The sequence below is a fragment of the Solanum dulcamara genome, chromosome 7 (assembly GCF_947179165.1).
Source record: "Solanum dulcamara chromosome 7, daSolDulc1.2, whole genome shotgun sequence".
Lineage (NCBI taxonomy): Eukaryota > Viridiplantae > Streptophyta > Magnoliopsida > Solanales > Solanaceae > Solanum > Solanum dulcamara.
This window is the reverse complement of record NC_077243.1, coordinates 53911919-53927858: the sequence shown is the minus strand read 5'-3', so window position 1 is coordinate 53927858 and position 15940 is coordinate 53911919. Positions and strand designations below refer to the sequence as shown.

The window sequence follows — 15940 nt, the reverse complement described above, 5'->3', positions numbered from 1 at the left end:
ATAAACACACAATAAACTCAAAATAGAAAGAAGAACCATTACCTTACCCAAAATTGGCCAAAGCTTGCCAAATTTGCCTCGGAAGTTCTTCTAGCACGGCTAAAACATCATGGCTGTTATTAACACCTTCATATCATTTCCAAACCCTTAACAAAACGTTGGAGAAGATAACCAAGCCATACCTTGCTAAAACTTACTAAAACTTGTCTCGGAAGTTCTCTTAACATGCTGAAAATTTGCAGACTATTTGTATCTCTTCCTTGCTACCCCAAAATGAAATTTTACGTTGTTAAAAACTGCTATATCACCATAGGATACTGTAAATAATTACTTTATGTAGAGATAATTGGGGCCTTACCTTGAATTGAAGGGAACCCGTAGTTAGTCTCTCTAGCTCCTCTAGTTTTCTCTCAAAATTTGGCTAAGGAATAGATGCTGAAATGAGAGATTACTCATCCTAACACATATATATACCCTTTCTTTGGAGGTGAAACGTGGAAGAACCCTAGAGGTGACATGTGGCATATCCCTAGAGTGACACCTCACACCATGCAGCCTCCTATATACTGCCACATGGCAGTAGGGTCTACCTCAAGTAGGTGCATCACTTACTTAGTCCAAGTAGGTGCATCACCTAATTTTTTCAAATAGTTGCTACATCTTCTTATTTCTCTTCTGTGGGTTCGTAATCTCATCTCACTCTAACAGCCTATGTATCCCTTGCTACTTAATCTCGACGTACTCTCAAGTATCTTAGTTATGTAAGACGTCCAAGTCGGTGGCATACTTGAGTAAGTCGAGCCCTATTCCCTATTACTTGGCCTCCAACTCCTTACGGATTCTTATAACCCTATTTCCAATCTTCCCTATTATTTGGGTATCTCATTCTCCCCTCTTTAGAGTTGTTTATTTGCGTTATAGATTATCTGACTCACATGATGACTTATAATAAACTTAAGAGCCTTCCAGAAACTTAAGAAGCTTAAGAAGCGTTCCAAGGTACCAAAGTACGGGGTGTAACAACCTTTCCCCCTTTAGAACATTTGTCCTCGAATGTGAACCAAAAACATCCTTCAGATCTTATACCGACTATATGGAGAGTTCCTCTATCCCATTTCCATAACATATACTTTCATCGAGCAATCAATATCAAAGTTCCACAGGTTAGGATTACTTTTAGATGTTTAGAATAGGTATGGATACTTGTGTTTTATTTCCTCTTTCACTTCCCAAGGGGTCACCTATCCTAGTACTACTCTCGCCCAAGCACGCTTAACTTTGGAGTTCTGATGGGATCCGATGCGTTAGTGCTGGTATGATCGCATCCATCCTTTAAGGGATCTCGTTTGAAGTTTAAGTGTTCCCATTTACATATGATAGCGTCAATTGATTTTCTCTTACGCTTGTACTTCTCTTGTCCACTTCCCCCCTTTAGGGTGTATTCATGTCATTGTCTATTTATTTCTAACTTTCCAAATGCATATAAGTCCTTTCCAACCTATTTAGTATACTACACTATTTCCATATCTTCCTTTACATCACCTATACTTTTGGTTACCCATGTACGAAACCTTAATACAATCATGAGGTACTTAGAATCCTCAATATATAGTAACAACTCTAGTCTTGAACAATGGTACTCGAGTAATATCCCTTAATGTAGCAGTGCATTTAAAGACACATTCCATTCATCCCAATTAGTAATTAGCTCATCACCATTTATCCCGGTGTATCAACTCAGTAGGTGCCTTAATATGTCGTTCTATTCAAATCTAGGTGTCATCTCTAAATCATCTTCTTAGGATCATAAATCGTTTCCAACTTTCTTTTACCATATCAGTATCGACCTTTCAAGATATATTACAACCCTATATCTCATTCTCCATTTATTTCTAGGAAACTTTGGGCGGAGTTTCCTCTGTATTTCTTACTATCTCAACACCTGCACATAGGAAATGCCAATAATGCCTTACAGGGCCAACACATATATTTTGTATCATACCGTAACCACACAGGGCACCCAATATAAATAATAGTAAAAAAAATGATGGACTTACCTTATCTACCCAACTCAAACTGCACCTGTTGCCCTGCCCTGTCTACTTTTACTTTCCATTTTTAACTTTACATGTCCATCGTACTTCAATACCTCACCTGACATATATATTTCATTCCTTTGCTTACCTGCATGCTTTGTAAATACCAATACCATCAGTTACTTTTTTCTATCGATGTTGTCCTTCTACTAAAATCACAAGTTAGCATAAGGAATTTCATTCCCTATGACTCGTCTCTATCGCACGATTTTAGATATGAAAGAAAGGTAACAACCTAAATGTCCTGTAGCCTGCTATTTATAGATGTGGTGCACAACACACTGATAAACAAGACTCTAATAGACACGATCTATATATACTGCAAGGACGAACTGCTCTGATACTGCTTCTATCACGACCCAACTCCGTAGGCCATGATTGGTGCCTGATTTAGGTGCCCAAACGTACCTGTATCCCCATTGAGTATGTTAGCAGAATAAACAAAAGTAGAAAATCAAAAGAGATTGCTAGAGGGCACACGAAAATAAGTGTAGCATACGAAGGCCCTTAAGGTTGTCACTGAACACAAGCCCAAAACATATATATAACCCACATCACAAGTCTACAGACCTCTATAGAATGATAGCCTAGTCATATGACAGGACAGGGCCCCGTCGTACCCTTAGCCAATATATACAAATATACAGTAGAAAAGTTAGTACCAAAATAAGGCTCTGGACAAAGGAGCACTGCCAACCAATAGGGTGGATGTACCAGGCGAGCGGATCCACAAACCGAGCGTTTGTACCTGTGGGCATGAAATGCAATCCCCCAAAGAAAGGGGGTCAGTACGAAAAATGTACTAAGCATGTAAAGCATCGACTGTAATAAGTAAAGTCATTACCAGAGCAAAATGTGCAAAAATGAGCAAAGTATCCAGAAATATCAAAATGCTTATCATAACCATAGATAAGGTATGCAGAAAAATATATGCCATATTCGGCCCCATTATTGGACTCGGTGAACAAATCGTGCTCGCCGCCCCATCACCAGTGCCACAAGACATCATAACTCCAGAGTAGGGAATATCTCTATAACAGATTATATCATATCAGATAGTCATATCAGATGGTCATATCATATTATATATGTACATGGCACATCACAACTCCACAAATCCCATGTACAAGTCGTACCTGCCCCCTCACCTCGGGGCATGGCGAATAATGCAGCAAAGTACGCATGATAACAAATCATGGCCCGGGCTCAGTGAAGGAAGCATTGAGGCATCCACGAGTAGAGTAGTGAGAAACTATATGCAATTTAAATCATATTAGAGACTCGATGGAATAATCAAAATGAGCTATCATTCAAAATCAAGACAAGAGTCATATCAAGTACCTTTTGAAAGTTACTATGGGTTATATCAAAATAGAACTTTTGAGAATCATATACACATATCAAGGAATAATAAATATCTTTTGGAAAATCAAGAAGTTGGCCATCCTAGCGGCTCTATGAATAGGAACTTCCTTGGAATCATATAAAAGTCATATACTTGGTTCATAAAACCATGTCAACAAGGAAGATTAGCTTTACATATTTATGCCCAAAACATGCCAAGTGATAGAATAAGCTTAATACACTTATGCCGAAGACATGCCAAAAGAAAGTCTGAGCCTTACATACTTATGCCAAAAACATGCAAAAAGAAGGAAACATTAGCTTTACATACCTCTTACGGATTACTCTTAATAAATCCGCCTCTTCGTCTTTTGAACCTATTTAACATGAAAGTAATTCTAAGGTTAGTAACCTTCGACTTCCCATCTTGTAATTCTACCACCACTTACCTATAGGAACCAATCCCTTATCTATTTCCCTAGACTAGTTCATTACTAGTTCCTTAGTTAGTTAAGGAGTTAACGGAAATTGGGCAGCACCTCTCCTATGACATGCCCTATCCGAACTTCCAATTTAACCTCCAAATCTTAGCATAAAACCAACAACAACAATCATCATCATATATACAAGTAAATCACTTCAACATTACATATCACAAACTCCAAACAACGCACTTGAAACTACGATACCAAAATAGGGTTTTTAATCTCTATTTCGTAAAACCTTTAACCATACATAATGGGGGGTCGTGTGGCTGAAAACAGAAGAACCTACACCCATTTTAGAACACTTTCCATCCCTTCAACACACAATCAAACCACTTGCAAGCATAGCACAACAACCACAACACACTACTCGACTTTGGTTTAACTATAACGATCTTAGTTTCATTTGTTTCTAACATCAAGCATCCTTGTGCAATTTTTGTATCCGAAGGATGAACCGTATATGGACAGTTCCAATAAGATTTAAGATGGTCAGAACTTCATCTAGGTTCGAATCCTACTAAGAGGTCACTAGAGATCAGAAATTTTTGAAGAAACAACAAGATCTTTCTTTTGTCCCTTCCAGGCGATCGGAAAATAAAGAAATGGTTAATATATTCAAGATAATTACGTATTTACAAAATACCTTCGATCTTATTCAAAGAGAAAGATCTCAAATATCTGGAGTTTCTTTTTGTATATTATATGGATGATCCGATCCGCAAGGACCATGATTGGGAATTGTTTGATCGTCTTTCTTTGAGGAAGAGTCGAAATAGAATCAACTTGAATTCGGGACCGCTATTGCTTTATGATAGCACCTAATTTTTCTGATTTGGCGGTTCGATCTGTGATTTATCATTCATGGACATTGATAAGATCCATCTATTTAGCAGCACCTTAGGATGGAATAGCCTTAAAAGTGAAGGACGAGGTTCAAATAAGGAAAGGCTTATGGTGGATAGGCACCCAGAGACGAGGAAGGGTGTACTAATCGACGAAATGCTTTGGGGATTGGCCGAAGAAGCAATTTCACTCGATCATTATCAAACTAACTACAATCTTTTTCTGTCTGTAAAGATCCCACCAGAGCGCCCTCTACTTCTAATAGGCTATGAACTAGATCAGAATCATTCTCAATGAGTCCATAAGAAGTGATCCCAGGTAGGGGTTCAGAGACAGCCAGGAGGTTTGCCTAGAAGTAGCCACCCTTGAAAGAGAGAAGTAACATATTCTTCCATGGAGCTAAGGTCCAAAATATGGAAGAAACATTTGGCTCCTTTATGGAGATGATTCAATTTATAGATCTAAGATGTGAACAAAATTCGAAAAAAAAGAAAGAATTCTACCCATAACTGATCTAATTCGAAAATTTCACCCAATTGAGCCCGTCTAGCATATTTTTTCACAGTAGCAGGATCGCTATAACTGACGCCGTTGAGTTCACCGCTGTAGAACTCAACAGTTACACCTACTTGTTCAATACTATACTTTGATTCTGCCCTTCTAAAAGGAACATCGGCTCTAACAATTCCATCGCCATCTACCAAAACGACTGTAATACACCCATAACCACACCATAAACTCCAAATTTAAAGGAAAACCATTAACTTACCCGAAATTGGCCAAAGCTTTCCAAAATTCACCTCGGAAGTTCTTCTAGCGCGGCTGAAACATCGTGGCTGTTTGTTGTATGATTGGTGCTTCTAAAAACCTTAAAGTTACATTATTAACACTCTAATAACATGTAAAAACCTTTACCAAAATGTGGGAGAAAATAACCAAGCCATACCCTGCTAAAACTACTAAAACTTGTCTCGAAAGTTCTTTTAACATGCTGAAAATTTGTGGACTGTTTGAATGTCTTCCTTGCTGCCCTGAAATGAAATTTTATGTTGTTAAAAACTGCTATATCACCATAGGATACCGTAAATAATTAATTTACGGAGTGAGAATCGGGGCCTTACCTTAAATTAGAGGGAACCCGTAGCTAGTCTCTCTAGCTCCCCTAATTTTCTCTCAAGAGTTTGCTAAGGAATAGATGCTGAAATGAGAGATTACTCATCCTAACACACATATATACCCTTTTTTAGGAGGTGACATGTGGCATCCCTCTAGGGGTGACACGTGGCAGCCCCTAGGGTGCCATCTCATGCCATGCAGCCTCCCATTTGCTGCCATGTAGAAGTGGGGTCCACCTCAAGTAGGTGTGTCACCTACTTGGTCCAAGTAGGTGCGTCACCTACTTGGTCCAAGTAGGTGCATCACCTACTTAGTCCAAGTAGGTGATTTACCTACTTATTTTAAGTAGGTGCTACATATCTTTATTTCTCTTATGTGGGTTCGTAATCTCGTCTCACTTTAAGAGCCTATGTATCCCTTACTACTTAAGCTCAACGTAATCTCAAGACACTTCCCTATATGCGCTTACGTAAGGGGAAATGATTGATAGCTTAGTTATGTAAGATGTCCAAATCGGTGGCATACGTGAGTAAGTTGAGTCCTATGACCCATTACATGGCCTCCAACTCCTTCCGTATTCTTTTAAACCTATTTCCAATCTTCCTTATTATTGGGGTATCACATTCTCCCCTTCTTAGAGTTGTTTGATGGCATTATAGATTATCTGACTCACATGACGACTTTTAAGAAACTTAAGAGCCTTCCGAGAAACTTAAGAAGCTTAAGAAGCATTCTAAGGTACCAAAGTACGGGGTGTAACAAGTTCAAGCAAAGTGTGTTGACACAATAATTAGTTTTATGCTCTTCATGCTACGCAAGAGGTGGAGGAGACTCTCGATACTGTTATCGGTTTGTTAAATGTCTTTCCCTAGGATGTTTATGCCTTACTTGATTCAGGTGCAAATTTATGCTTTGTTATTCCTTTTATGGATATGATATTTAATGTTAGTCCCAAAATATTGTTGGAGCCTTTTTCCATTTATACTCTCATAGGTGAGTCAGTTGTGGCTAAAAGAGTCTATACAAATTATACGGTTTTGGCTTTCTAGAAAGTTACTTCATGTGAGGTAGTGGATCCTGATAGGACTGATTTTGATGTTATCATTTGTATTGATTAGCTATATATATGTTATGCTTCTATAGATTGTAAAACCCATTTGGCTAAGTTTCAATTTTCAAATGAGCCGATCCTAGAATGGAAGTGTAGGAAATTTGTGTTTAAGGGTTAATTCATCTCGTGCTTTAAAGCTCAGAAACTGATTTCCAAGCATTTCTTTACCATCTTGTACGGGTTAGGGATACTAATTTTGTAGACCCTACTCTAGAGTCGGTCCCTATTGTTAATGAGTTTCCATATGTGTTTCCCAAGGATCTACACGGTGTTCCTTCCGAAAGGAAAATTGAATTTAACATACACCTTCTTGCAGACACCTAACCTATTTCTATCATCCATAATTAATAAATCTGGTTGAACTAAAGGAGTTAAAGGATCAATTGAAGGATTTGTTTGACAAGGGTTTTATTAGACCAAGTATATCCCCATGGGGTGCTACCATTTTGTTTGTGAGGAATAAATATAGTTCGCTTCATATGTGTATTGACTATCGGCAATTGAATAAAGTTACCATAAAAGTAAGTACCAAATTCCAAGGATAGACGATTTGTTTGACTAATTGCAAGGAGTAAGCTACTTTTCTAAAATTAATCTCCGTTCTGATTATCACCAACTAAGGGTGAGGGAGGGTGATATTCCTAAGATGGCATTACGAATAACGTATGAAGATTGTGAATTCTTAATTATGTCACTTTGACTAACCAATGACACCGCGGCCTTTTGGACTTGATGAATAGGGTGTTCAAGCAATATTGGACATGTTCGTGATTGTGTTTTATTGATGATATTTTGGTCTACTCCATGAGTGAGGAGAAGCATGCCAATCACTTGAGGATTGTGTTGTAAACTTTAAGGGATAGGTAACTCTTAGCCAAGTTTATTTAGTGTATGTTTTGGCTAAGGAAAGTTACATTTCTCAGCCACGTGGTGTCCGGTGATGGAATTAAGGTTGATCCAAAGAAAATAGAAGCGCTAAAGAATAAGCTTAGACCATTGTCCCCTTCGCATATTAGAAGTTTCTTTGGCCTAGCCGCATACTATAGAAGGTTTGTAGAAGGTTTCTCATCAATCTCTTCACCTTTGACCAAGTTGACCTAAAAGAAAGTGAAGTTCTAATGATCGGAAGCTTGTGAGAAGAATTTCTAAAGGTTGAAAGATTGTCTTACTACCGCTCCTATTTTGACTCTATCAGAAGGGTCCGATGGTTTTGTTCTGTATTATGATGCCTCCAAAATTGGACTTTGTTGTTTATTGATGCAACATTGTAAGGTGATAGCCTATGCTTCTAGGAAACTTAAGGAGCATGAAAAAAACTATCTGACTTATGAATTGGAACTAGCGGCGATTGTCTTTGCTTAGAAGATTTGAAGATTGTGATGTCCATGTGGATATGTTAAACGATCACAAAAGTTTGCAATATGTGTTTAAGCAAAAGAAATGAGATGGCTTGAATTATTTAAGGACTATGATATAAGTTTATTGTACCATCCCATTAAAGCCAATATAGTTGCCGATGTACTTAGTAGATTGTCCACACATAGTGTTGCCTATGTTTTTTTTTGTTTATGGGAACAAACCCTACACGAGACTCCCACCTCTCGTGCACAGTCAGGGGTTGAGCAACACCCCCAAGCCTTAACATAAATAACCAAAATAAAAGTACAAGGAGGGGGACATAAACCTTACCTCCGATCCTATGTTGGTTCATAAGTCGACTAACCTACTAAGGTCGGCTAACTCATCCCCGATACAAAAAAGGGCTAACTATAACTAGGAAGCATTAAACCTATGAGAGGACTCCTCCCGGTACAAATAAACTTGTATGTGATGCATCCCTGGCTTGAGCAGCTGGTTGGATGTCTATCAGTGTATGCCTTGCATTTTGCATGGTTCTATTGCTATCGAAGCTGATCAGGGGTATTCATATACCTGTATACCCACGAATATACCAAGAACCAAATATCTTGGATGTGAGGGGGCTGTTGCAGGTGTTGAATTGAAGAAGTTGGATGCCGAAAAGCCCATTGAGGTTTTCTCCCAAGCGGAAGATGGTGTAATTCTTTATCAAGGTCGGTTGTGTATACCTACTGTTGATGGTCTAAGGAAATTGATATTTAAAGAGACCCATAGTTCTTGGTATTTGATTCATTCGAGATCCACTAAGATCTATCTTGAATTGATAGAAGTGTATTATGGAATGGTATAAAGAAGGACATAGCGGATTATGTGGCAAGGTGTCCTAATTTTCAACAAGTGAAGCTTGAGCATCGAAAATTAGAAGATTTGGCTCAAGACATTAAAATTCCTACTTGGAAGTGGGAAGATATGAATATGGACTTTGTAAGGGGTTTGCCTTGTACTAAGAAACAACATGATTCTATTTGTGTTATTGTTGATCGAATGACTAAGTCGACACAATTTTTACCAGTGAAAACTTTTTATAGTGCCAATTATTATGCTAAGTTGTATAATCATGAGTTTGTAAGGCTTCATGGTATTATTTTGTCTATAATATTGGATCATGGTTAGAAGCTACAAGTGATTAAGTTTGCCTACAACAATAGCTATAACTCTAGCATCCAAATGGCTCCTTTTGAGGTCTTGTATGGAAGAAGATGTAGGTCTTTAGTGGGATGGTTCGAAGTGGGTGAGATGGCATTGATTGTTCTCAATTTAGTATTGGATGCTATGGAGAAGGTTAGGCTCATAAGAGAGAGGTTCAAAGTGGGTGAGATGGCATTGTTTTCCTATTCAGACTTTAGGAATAAAGACCTTGAATTTAATGTGGATGATTGGGTTTATTTGAAGGTTTCACCCATCAAGGGTGTAATTCATTTTTGTAAGAAGGGGATATTGAGTCCTAGGTATGTGGGACACTATAGGATATTGAAGTGCATTGGCAAGGTGGCATATGAGTTAAACTTGCTATTTGAGTTGGTTATGGTTCATTCGGTGTTTCATGTATCAATGTTGAGGAAGTTCATGGGTGATCAAAATTCTATTGTGCCATTGGAAGATGTGAGTGTTTAAGAAAACTTGACTTATGAGGAAGTTTTGGTGAACATTTTAGACCTGCTAGTGAAGAGATTAATAAATAAAGAGGTTACATCCATCAAGGTATTGTGGAGAAATCAACAAGTATTGAGTGCTACATGGGAAGCGGAAGAGGATATGATGAAGCGATACCCGTATCTCTTTCCCTTCACTCAAGCTTAAGGTATTAGGTTTTTCTTGTCTAAGTCACCTAAATTCCTATGATTCAGTTTTCCTATGTCTTTTATATGCATGTACGTTCATGAAGATTGATTTTAAAGTCATGTTTTATGTTAAGTTTGAAAATCTAATGTTCTATGCATTTTGATATGTCATTACATTCATGTTGGGTTGCTAGTTCTTTTCTCGTGTTCTTTCTATATGATTTTAATCTGATCCAAGGATGAATGTTCTCACGAGGAAGATATTATAAGACCTCCAAAGTTAAAAATATTAAATAAGGGAAAATTCAGGAAAAAGTAGTTAAGTTTGAGGGAAAGTCTATGAGTCAAGTTGAAGACTTACGAACTAGTTGACGACTCATAATGTTGAGTTGTAGAAGAAGATCAGAGGCTCAGAAAATCTTAGGTTTGCAGGTTTCTCAGACCCTTTAGGAAGAAATGAGTCTGACCCGTTATAATTTTGATGACTCATAAGAATGAGTCGTAGGGTTGAATTAGAGGCTCAAATTTCAGGCCATTTTCAGACTCAACAGGATGAGTCAAGTCCATGACTCATGGACCTTGTTACGACTCGTAAAACTCAATTCGTAGGGTCTTTTAAGGTTAATTAATGAGGGGTATTGTGTTCTCTTCCTATTTTTGGTTCAATGAATGTAGACACTTTTAGGAGAAAGTTCAGGGCCTATACATCCCTCAACCCTTCAAATTTCCTCTAATTCCAATTCATTCCCAATGATTTTTCTAAGGCATTGACGAATTATTCTCTCAAGGGTCTTCTCCTACAATTCAAGGTAGGGTTTCAAGAGACCTAATCTCCTTATCAATTTTAGAGTTATATTCACCAAGGTATGTAGGATTTTATTCATGGGTCCCTTTTACCCTATGAAGTCCCAAGGTCTTCCTCACAGGATATATCCAATTTCAATTGCATTCTAACCCTATATTGATGTTATTGCATTGGGCTGCTTCAATTTTTTTTTATTTATCTTTAATGAGTATTATAAGCATGATTCTATATTAACTACATGAATTCAAGGTATTTTACAATTGCACATGCATAAAGCAAGTTACAATGAAGATTTTAATGAATTATGATCTTGGAGATCAATGATTTTCAAAGAAAGGTTTTATAAAAGATGTTTGATAGTTATGAATTATTGATGAAAGTTATAATGATGTTTCAATGATGATTCAAGAAGTTATTATGGTGTGATAAATACAATTCTCACACAATCATGATTAAAGGTTGATAAGAAAAATTCTCATTAAAGTTTATGGATTCTTTTGAATAACTAAGTTAATGAGCTACTCTTATTACTAGTTTCATGATGATGATATTAATGATGTATTTATGTTATAATTAATTCCCTTGGGATATTGAGTAATCACTGAGAGGACTATTAGGTGGGGTTCTATTTGATAACCAAAGGTTTGTTACCCAAGGGAATCCTAGTTGCAACCTAAAGTCCCAAACTACATTTCTTCTGCAGGTTTTCTTTATGGCCTAGCTAGTAGATCCACGTATAACTCATGATATTAAAGATGGTTCACACAATCTACCTTGGCATGTAGCTTCTCTTTTCTTGATGTAGGATTAACATCGGATTTTATATTATAGCTTGCATGGTCATAGATGTTGGTTATAGGTATTATCCCACTAAAGTTATATGCAAAATGTAAGCTTTACTATGATGTTTTATGATGCATTGACAAAAAGTTTTAATGTGATTTCAAATGCTTTTTAAGTCTTATCTATGTTCATCTCATTAGTCATGCATTTTATGTACATACTGATCATGCCTTATTTTATTATTCATGCATATCTCACATACTTAGTATCTTTTACGTACTAATCATATTTTGCCTACATTATCTCATAATATAGGGAAGGACGATCCTCATGCTCCTCATATTTATGGCTAGAGTTGATATAGTATTCTAGAGTAATGGTGAGTCCTCATTCATTGAAGACATGGAGTTTCCTTTATGTTGCTACGTTGATTCCTCTGTTGATATAGTATTCTAGATTAATGGTGAGTCCTCATTCGTCGAGGACATGGTTTTTCCTTTATGTTGCTATTTTGATTCCTCTTATGTTAGGGTGAGCTAGGAGATTGTCCAAATCTCCTGTCTAGTTATAGAAGCATGTTTAGAAATAGAAGTTGATGTAGTCCATTTTGGACATATGTTTTGAGTTCCTTCTATTCTTAGACTTTCATGGTTATGAGTTGATATTCTGCTTGATTTCATTATGCTTTACTTTACCTTATGAATGTGATGTATGCTAAGAGGCTTGGTTGGGATCCTTCGGGTTTTCGATCACCATGTCACTCCTAGGGTTTAGTTTGGGGTGTGACATAATATATGTAGTATACAATGCTTTAAAAAATATAGGTATATTAATGCAACTCAATATAAAAATAGTATTTTACTCTTTGGGGGAGTCTCTAACCGACAACCACCATTTATGAGATACGTGATGATAAAACAAACAATTGTCATTGCCATAGAAGTCCAATACCTTACAAGGGTAAGGGACATAATTTATCTCATAGATCCAATAAAAGCCCTCAGTGAAGCTATGAGGAGTCGCCTGAATGAACGATATGGTCCTATCCTATGTTTGCTATGTAATTTATGGTCGTTGTTATATACCCTTACCCAAATTGGTGCTGAATACTAGTCAAAATATTATATTTATTATGCTCATATCTCACGTGAGTGTATTATCATGGCCCATGCCTATGTCCTAGACGTGACACGGTGAAGGAGACACCCGGAAGTACCTTACCCAAGCCTCTTATCATTCATTTAGCTTTTCATAGGTAATGACATTCAATAATTAGCGGAAATAAAGGGGATAATAGGACTAAGAGAAAACATTAAAGTATAGGAGTAGTTATCAACTTCAAAACTTCATACATATATGTCCCAACATATCTCAACTAAAGACTTCGAGGGAGCTAAGACATGTCCCTAACTCACCCTGAAAGTGAATAAAACTAAGTACCATGATAAGAATCCAAAAGTCATTGGATAAATAAACTAGAAAAGAATGGAATATTGTTCCCGAAATATAGGAACTCACCAATATAGCAACCTTCAACATAATCAGCTTGCCATGTGGGGGAGAATGTGGATCAGCATTAGTCCCTACATGGTGATATCATGTAGGCAAAAGAGTATGCATTAGTACTTTGAATGTACTAATTATTAAGACATGTAATTCAATAAAAACATTAAGGCATTGTAAGATAGGATATATAAGTAGATGTATTGATAAGAAATCAACATAAGTAACATTAAAACATTTATTTTGTGAAACGATGACCATAACCGATATTTAAGACCATGCAAACTATTACATATAATCCAACATAACCCCTACGTTGGCATGGGGAGACTACTTGACGGGTAGAGCTCCGTCAAACCTTACATTTTTTCTTTAACTTTAACTTTAAGGGCTTTTGTGGATAGCCTAAGCCTACAAGGGATTGCTACTAGGATTCCCTTACTGAATCCCACCACAATGCTCCATTTGGTGCTAAGTCAATCCCACAAAATAGTTTAGTATATCATATAATCATAATCATTCACATAGATTTAGATCATCAAAATATCAATAGGTAAAATAGCTCATTAAAACTTGATGATTCAAATATGAGAATTGTCCTTATAACATAGAATCCATTCTTTGTCTATGAATCCATTTTATCATCATTCAATCATTCTTTCATTTCATAAGACTCCCTTTAATCATAGACATTTGTTTTGTAAATATTCATTTGGAGTCAAAAGCTTTCAAGTCAAACTTCATCAAACCATATTGAAAATTGGCGTGTTCTATTTAATCGACTTTCAAATAATTTAAACCAATGCTAGCATGCATGAGATTAATGGAATGCATCAATTAAGACATCTTTAAATAAACCCACAAATACACTTTAAAATTCCTTTCAGGATTTTATATAAGAACCTTTGATAAATTAACCACTTTATGAGTTTTAGACTCAATATAGACTAAGATAGGTAAATAAACTTCAATTAATCAATAATATTTACATTTGAAATCATAATACGAAAACCCATAAAAATTCATCATTGAAACTTAATTTCTAGGTTTAGAAATTAATTTGGATCCATATGTGGAAGAACCCATTAATGAAAGCCACATACCTTGGGGATTAAATCCGTAATGCAGCTTTGAGGGTTGAGACTTGAAGAACCTTGAATGAAACCCTAGACTTGGCTTGAATCCCTTGGGAGAACTTTAAGGGTAAGGGACTCTGAGTATTTGAGTCTAAGTGTTAGAATGAGAGATTATAATAGCTTAGAGACGTTAGATAGAGTAAACTCATCCTCAAAATGACCACACTTTGGTGTTAAAATGTGGGAAAAGACTAAAATATCCCTTTTAACATCTGGGCAAAACTGATCCTACGACTCCTTTCTTCTTATCGTAGAAGGGTCAATGAGTCGTAGGAATGACTCGTCTTGTAGGGTATGAGAAGACCCTGAGGATTGACCCTTAGGAACTCCCCTACGAATCATCTCTATGAGTCGTAGACTCTTCTACGAGTCTTCAAAGGGACTCGTCCTGTAGGGTTGGAGGGACCCTGAAGACCATATCTCTAAACTTCCTCTACGACTCATAGGGAATGATTCGTAGACTTGACGATGAGTCATAGACTCAAGTGCTCCTGCAGGGTTTGGAAAACCTGCAAGTCCAAGTCTCTAAAGTTTCTTGATGAGTCATTTCTATGACTCATCTAGACTTGAGACGTAATATGGACTCGTAAACTCCCTTTTTCATTATTCAAATTTCCAACCACCTTATCATACTTGCAAGCCAATCCTACAACTCTTAGGAACTCCTATGACCTGTAGGTGGAGTCATAGACATTGATTTTAAGTCCATTTAACAAAATTTTCATTTTTTCGACGTTTTGACTTATGGGGCCTTACATGTATTTACTCAATTAACTCATTTAATATCATTGGAATTTACTCTAAAACTCAACTCTTCTCAAAACATCTCTTTTATTTAAAATAATTATACTTTCTCAAATCAAAGAATGCATTAAGAACTTAGCTCAATTTCTCAACTTAAGCTCAATTTCTCAACTTAAATCTCAAAATAGATGTTTGAATACATAATTTTCAAACTCAATTAGACTCAATAATGCCCGTTCTCAAATTAGTAATTAAGAGACTACTGAAAACGTAACTCATGCTCAACTCTTTCTCAATTAAAAGCTGATATATATCATTCTTTAAGCTCAAAACAATGCATAAAAATAATTAATGCAAAAGCTTAATTAGGGATCATGTGAATGCAAACATGAATAGTAATATCTATAACTCGAACTCATATGAATGACTACAATATCAAATAATATATATAGAACTCAACGAAATATTCATAATCAACTCAAATCTCAAAATATAGGCTTGAAACACAAACTCAAAACTCAACTTGACTGAATGAAGATTTAGGGCATGACGATAAACTTACTCAAACATTACCAGTATCCTTACATACTGGGAAGATCAATAATCTAGATGAAACTCGAAGAAATTGGTTGAAATGCTAGAACCCTAGGTTCTCCTCTTCTTTGCAATCCTTGCTCATAAAATATTCTAAGTATTAATCATAGAAAAGCCATGTTGGGTATTGTTAAGGGACTTATTTTAGTCCTAAAACATCTTGGTTTTAGTTTGAGA

General features: G+C 36.5%; 1 pseudogene; it reads right to left on the bottom strand.

Moving 5' to 3' along the window:
• Window positions 1-1217: 1217 nt before the first annotated feature.
• Window positions 1218-1319, bottom strand: LOC129897991 (5S ribosomal RNA; annotated as a pseudogene).
• Window positions 1320-15940: the final 14621 nt, after the last annotated feature.